Below are 6370 nucleotides of genomic sequence, written 5' to 3'. Positions count from 1 at the left end.
TTCTAAATTTTCGGCTATAGTCCTTATCCATGAACACATGGTGTCCACAGTTGGTTCATCCGTCTTTGGATTGTAAATTGATATCAAACAGTTGAGGTACGATGCAGGGGCACCTCTAATCACTTGCCTCCACATAGGCTCTGTACATGCAATCTTCTCTGGTTCCAAACAGTCATAGTAATCTGAATTGCAGTATATGAGTTCCAGCATGGCTAATTCTCTTAAGTATTGGACGCCTTCTTCTGCAGTCGTCCACTTCTTTGGAGAACTCATTAAGTATTCTTTAAATGGATACTTTTCCCTCACACCATGGAGGATTCGGAGCCAGAGACTGAGATTGTATGTCTCTCTCACGATTTCCTGTTCTATTTCACGGTCCTGAGCGAGGGATCCTAGTTGCTGTGCCTCATGACCCTCTAACAAGTGGCTTTTGGCCCCATTATCCCAACATCGTACCAGCCAGGTGAGAATTTGTTCACCAGGCCGGCGGCTGTAATCCCGTCGTAGATCCTGGAGCTCTGCTGGGGTCATTGTTCGCAGTACCTCACTCGTTCGCACAACTTCTGTTCCGGAATAAGGGTCTCTTCTACATGGAACCATTTCCACTTCCCTTCTGACGTTTCTATGTGGAACCGCTTTCTCTCTCTCTCTGCCTCTTTCACGTGGAGGCAGAGATTGAGCATGTAGCGGGGATAGGCTTCTGCTCCGTTGTCTAAGCCACGAGGTGGAGGTAGCGAGTAGTCCTTCAGACTTTGGGATGAAGGTCTCAACCGTTCTTCTGTATGCTCCGCTGGAAAGTCAAGAAGAGAATATTTGGGTATCAGTCTTTTCTTTGGTGGTTTATTGACCATCTGTGCTGCCACTCCTTCTTCCATTAGGTGTGCTCTCTTTTCCTTTGGGGGCGCTCCTAATTCTTTTGGACGCGCTCCTTCTTTCGCTGCTGCTTCTTCCTCTTTTGCAGCCGTCCATTTGTCCACTACTATATAGCTGGATGGGATAGGTTCCATGGGGCTGGCAAGTCCCTTTGCTCCCTCTTCTTCTTCTTCTTTTTCTTCTTCTTCTTCTTCTTCTTCTTCTTCTTCTTCCTCTTCTTCTTTTCCTTTTATACGCCTTAATCGTGGAACTACGCCTGTAGCTTCTGCACTATCCCTTATCCATATCTTCTTCTTAGTTAGGGGAGCAATAGTGATTCTCGGGTTGGTAGTTTGGGTCTTCATTTCCGTGGTAGTCTTAACATTAGATGTTGTAGTTTGAGTTCCAGTGTCCATGAGATCTATGGTCTGGACTCCAGTTTCAACGGATTTAGTAGAAGCTATGCTGACTTCAAGTTGGGTCTGTGTTCCATGCTCAGTTGAATTAACGGAGACAGCACTAACTTCAGGTTGAGTTTGTGTTCCACACTCAGTCAGCTTAACAGAGATGGTGCTGATTTCGGGTTGAATTTGTGTTCCACACTCAGTCAGTTCAACAGAGATGGTGCTGATTTCGGGTTGAGTTTGTGTTCCACACTCAGTCAGTTCAACAGAGACGGTGCTGATTTCGGGTTTAGTCTGTATCCCGACGTCTGTAGACTCAATAGGGGCATCATTTGTTTCAGGTGACATAGTTTGACTTTCTGCCTCTGCCCTAGGCTTTTGATAGTGATCTATGGCAGCTCCATAAGCTGTCACTAGACCTCAGCATAAAGCAAGGAGCTGGGTATTTGGATCATTGTATGAAAGACACCCTTCAACTAAACAACGTGCCATCTCGTCAGGATTAGACACTTGTTCTGGCGTGAAGTCCCAAACAATGGGAGGTGTCACACGCCCTACCAGTTTGCCGAAATTTACCCATGCTCCTTGCCATCCAGAAACTGGCCTTTCCAAGACCCTTCCCAAAGTTCCAGCGAATTCTCTAGAGGTCTGGCCTTTTCTACAGTACAGAAGGCAACACAACACCATTCGTCCAGTTTTAAATAACTCTTTCACTGCCTTCACCAGTACTAGGATTGTTACTAAACAATTTAAGTAAAAATTAGAACCAATTGTAATGATGGGGATCTCCTTTAGCAGGCCTTTAATGTTAAAATTGAGGAAAGTGAAATACACCTTCCATTCATTCCAATCAAGGAAAGTGAGATACTCCTTCCATTCATCCCAATCAAATAAAGGGACATAGTCCTCCCATTCATCTCCAGTTGGGCCTTTCCCTACAGGATAGCCCAAAACAGGCACAAATATAGCTAATACAATGAAACAAGTAGTTAGAATAGCCATAGTTATATTATTCTTTCTCTCTGTTCCTAAACAATAGGTTTGTTTATATAAACAAGCCTCTCTTGGCAGTTTTCCCGGTAACTGTTTCAAAACAAACCAGGATAACCAAAACAATCTCCCCGTACCGGGCCACCAAAAAATGTGACGGTTTGGACTTGGCTCCCTGCCAAATGCCTGAAAGTTACGACAGCAGTCCCCTTTCCCCTTCTTTTCTTCCCTTAAGTTAAAGGAAAAAGAAACTATAAAAATTAAAGAATCTAAAGTTAAGCTGCTTATATAAAAATATATCTATATTTACGTAAATTTCAATTATGTATAGTTAAGATGCTATATACACAGTAAAAGGGGGTCCACCCCCCGAAGGGATAGGGAAAGGGGAAAAAAGGGGACGAAAAGGAACAAAAGGGACACCGAACAGGTATACTAGATCAAACTATACTAATAACTAACAAAACAGATCTCACCACGTCCCTTAGAACAACAGGATCAGCAGTCACAGCCAGCACTCTCCAAACCTCCACGTGGTAGGATGGTGGACTCTGCAGGCCTCAGCCTTAGATAAGCGAGACTAACGCAGGGACCCACTGTTCCCAAACCTCGTCGGAAGAGAAGAGAGCGAGGTCTCTAATCTCCGACTTATTTATACTCTGGTTTACATAAAAATTGTATGGAATACTGGGTACTTGGCTATTTCCTTGGTTACAAACTGGTTACCAGGAAGGCCTAGACTAAAACCATCACAGGGACTCATCCCAAATGCCCCCGAGGGTGATGAAATGCCTGGGGCTGTTGCTGTGCTGCTGAGCTGGGCTGGGCTCCTGGCACACAGGGAGCTCCTGGCAACCAAGAACAAAGAGACAGCTCTGCCCAGGAGCAGCTCCTCTACACAGCCCAGCAGGGCTGAGGGCACTGCCTGCAGCACCCAGGGAACAGGAGAAAAGGCAGAGAGGTGAGAGGCAGCCTGGGCTGGGAGGGGACTGATCTCCCACTAAGGGAGAAACCTTCCCAGGATTTGAATGAAGAATTCTCTGGTTGGAGGAAAGTTAAACTTCCCTTCCTGAAGGGATCTCCTAAAGCTACCACATCCCACAGTTTGTAGGATTTTTCAGAAGGACTCTCCCAGTGCCTGAAGGGCAGAGGAAGTGGCCCTATGGCAGAGCAGGGCAGGAGCTGCAGGCAGCAAGGGCAACCAGGAGAAGGGAGCAGGAGCTGAAAGGGATCCTGGGCTGGGAGGACAGGGTAGAGCTCCTCAGGGGAGGAACCTTGGCAGCCCTTTGGCACGGGAGGGTTGTGGCTGCAGAGCAGTGCAGGGGAGTTGCTGCACGTGGCTCTTGCAGCTGCCAAATACCAGCCCTGGCAGGAGCTGTCAGGATGGCTCTGCTGGATTTGCTGGGGGCCAGCAGGAGAAGCTGCTGCAGAGCAGGACTTGCTGCTGCCCCATCAGAGGTCCATGGTCCATCCGGGGCCCTTCTCAGGAAGCACATCCACTGCAAACACCTGCCCCTTCCCAGCCAGCGCAGGGAGTCTGGGATCTGCTCGGCAGCCCCTGCCCAGGCAGAGCTGCCCCCGGGTCCTGGGCTGGGCAGGGGCTCTGGCAGTACTGGTAGGGAGCTGAGCTGGGCACAGGGAGGGGCTGCTGGCAGGAACAGCTCCTCACACACACCCAGGCAGGGAGGGAGAGGCAGCTGTTGCCACAAGTGCTGGCCAGGGGGATGTGGCCCCTCCCTGCCTGTGTCTGTGGCACAGAGCCCTTCCCTGAGCAGCTCCTGCCTGGGCTCCTTTGCCAACCCAAGCAGAGCCTCTACCCTCAGGCCCACGGGGGCTGGGCTGGGCATTGCCCTGCAGCAGCCAGAGCCCAGGCAAGGACAAGGCCCTCATTTCCAGCTGGCTCTGCCTGTCCCTCCTCCCTTGGCAGCAGCACTCTGGCATTTCCCTGCCATCCCCTGCTGCCTGGGCTCTCCTTGTTCTTAGCATCGGATTTTCTGAGCCAGTGTGGGGTTTGGGGAGGCAGATTCCTGTGCAGACACAAACCTTTGGGTACCACTGTAGGGATGTGTCTGTAGGAGCAAAGTGCCCAAGTGCCCTCCAGGCAACTTCAGGCTCTTCAGCTGTTTCCCTGGGTGTCCTGCGGGGCTGCAGGTGCCCTCCAGAAGGGCACAGTTTGCATAGTATCTCTGTGCTGCACAGGATCCCCCTGGAGAAAACTCCTCAGTGCTAACTCCATGGAAATGCTCTGGGCAGCTGCAATGAGCATTTGGTGTCTCACTGTGGGAGGGGAGAGATGAAAAGGTTAGGAGTGTTTCAATCTGGTTTTGGACATGGATTCCTGGTTATCTGTGCAGTTTCTGTCTAGGGGAGCAGTTGAGTGGGATGCTCCTGCAGCTCCATGCTGCCAGCACAGGGCAACTGAGCACAGAGTGATGGGCAGAGCAGCTCTTCTGTCTGTGCTGAAGGACTGTCCCTGTGCCCTTAAAACCCACAAGACTTGACCTACAGTGCCATGGAAATGTCAGGGATTTCCACCATCCACAACATCTCCTAACTCGGGAAGGTGCAAATGGGGAAACAAACAGAAAGAATTCCCTGAGCTCAGTCCTTCCTTTGGGTAAATTCCAAACAGCAAAACTGAGAAGATCGTGGATGTATCAGGAGCATATTTAATTGGAGATCACTCTGCATTCCAAGTTACCTCTGCCAGCAGAGCAAGAAGGAATCCTTGGGAGCTCTTCCCAGAGTTCCTGCTTCCAGTGGTACCCTCAGGCAGCAACAGCCAGAGCTCAGGGGAGGGAGTTGCAGGGAGGTCTGAGTGAGGAGAGAGAGCCTGAGAGTGGGGTGGCAGTGAGAGGTGTCATATTTGGCTGCAGCAGCCTGGTCTAACTCAGCATTGACTTCTCCTCCTCAAGAGATCCAAACACTCTGAGGAAGCAGCAAATGCCCAACAGCAGCTCCATGGCCCAATTCCTGCTCCTGGCATTTGCAGACAGGCGGGAGCTGCAGCTGCTGCACTTCTGGCTCTTCCTGGGCATCTCCCTGGCTGCCCTCCTGGGCAACAGCCTCATCCTCAGAGCCGTAGCCTGCGATCAGCACTTGCACACCCCCAGGGACTTCTACTGCACCTCTCCCTCACAGACCTGGGCTGCATCTGCACCACTGTGTCCAAAGCCATGCACAACTCCCTTTGGGACACCACCATCTCCTACACAGGATGTGTTGCACAGGTCCTTTTCCTTTTTTTCTTCCTTGGAACCGAGTTTTCCCTCTTGACCATCATCTTCTATGACCGCTACATTGCCATCTGCAAACCGCTGCACTAAGGGACCCTCCTGGGCAGCAGAGCTTGTGCCCACATGGCAGCAGCTGCCTGGGCCACTGGGTTTCTCCATTCTCTGCTGCACACAGCCAATACATTCTCCCTGCCCCTGTGCCAGGGCAATGCCCTGGGCCAGTTCTTCTGTGAAATCCCACACATCCTCAAGCTCTCCTGCTCAGGCACATACCTGAGGGAAATTGGGCTTCTTGCTTTCACTGCTTCTCCTTTTTGGGGCTGTTTTGTTTTCATAGTTTTCCTCTTTTGTGCAGATCTTCAGGGTTGTGCTGAGGATACCCTCTGAGCAGGGACGGCACAAAACCTTTTCCACGTGCCTCCCTCACCTGACCGTGGTCTCCCTGTTCCTCAGCACTGTCATGTTTTCCCACCTCAAGCCGCCTCCATCTCGTCCCCATCCCTGGATCTGACCCTCTCAGTTCTGTACTCGGTGATGCCTCCAGCCCTGAACCCCTTCATCTACAGCCTTAGGAACCAGGAGGTCAGGGATGCTGTGAGGAAACTGGTAACTGGGTGTTTTCTGCAAACACAGAGCACCTGCTTCTTTTGCAGTGACTTCCAGGGTACATCATGACAGGCCACGTCTGCTTTTCCTTTTTTACTTTTTTTTCTTTTATGTTCTTTTTTGATGGTTTCAATAAACATCATTATTTCTCCCCGTTAAATATTTACCCATCTTGTGTGACCCAAAGACTTTGTATAAAGGGAAAACCATTTCCTTTAAGCAAAATAAATGAACGTTCAGCAGTTTCTTTATCTGAGATTCATCCTCAGCACAACAGGAGTG

General features: G+C 50.1%; 1 pseudogene; it reads left to right on the top strand.

Moving 5' to 3' along the window:
* Nucleotides 1–5189: 5189 nt before the first annotated feature.
* Nucleotides 5190–6157, top strand: LOC114068273 (annotated as a pseudogene).
* The last annotated feature ends 213 nt before the right edge of the window (nucleotides 6158–6370 follow it).

The sequence above is a fragment of the Empidonax traillii genome, unplaced genomic scaffold (genome assembly GCF_003031625.1).
Source record: "Empidonax traillii isolate 1590-97213 ecotype Southwest subspecies unplaced genomic scaffold, ASM303162v1 scaffold1025:size206614, whole genome shotgun sequence".
NCBI classification, from domain to species: Eukaryota; Metazoa; Chordata; class Aves; order Passeriformes; family Tyrannidae; genus Empidonax; species Empidonax traillii.
The sequence above is the reverse complement of the archived record's forward strand: the minus strand, read 5'-3'. Positions and strand labels throughout refer to the sequence as shown.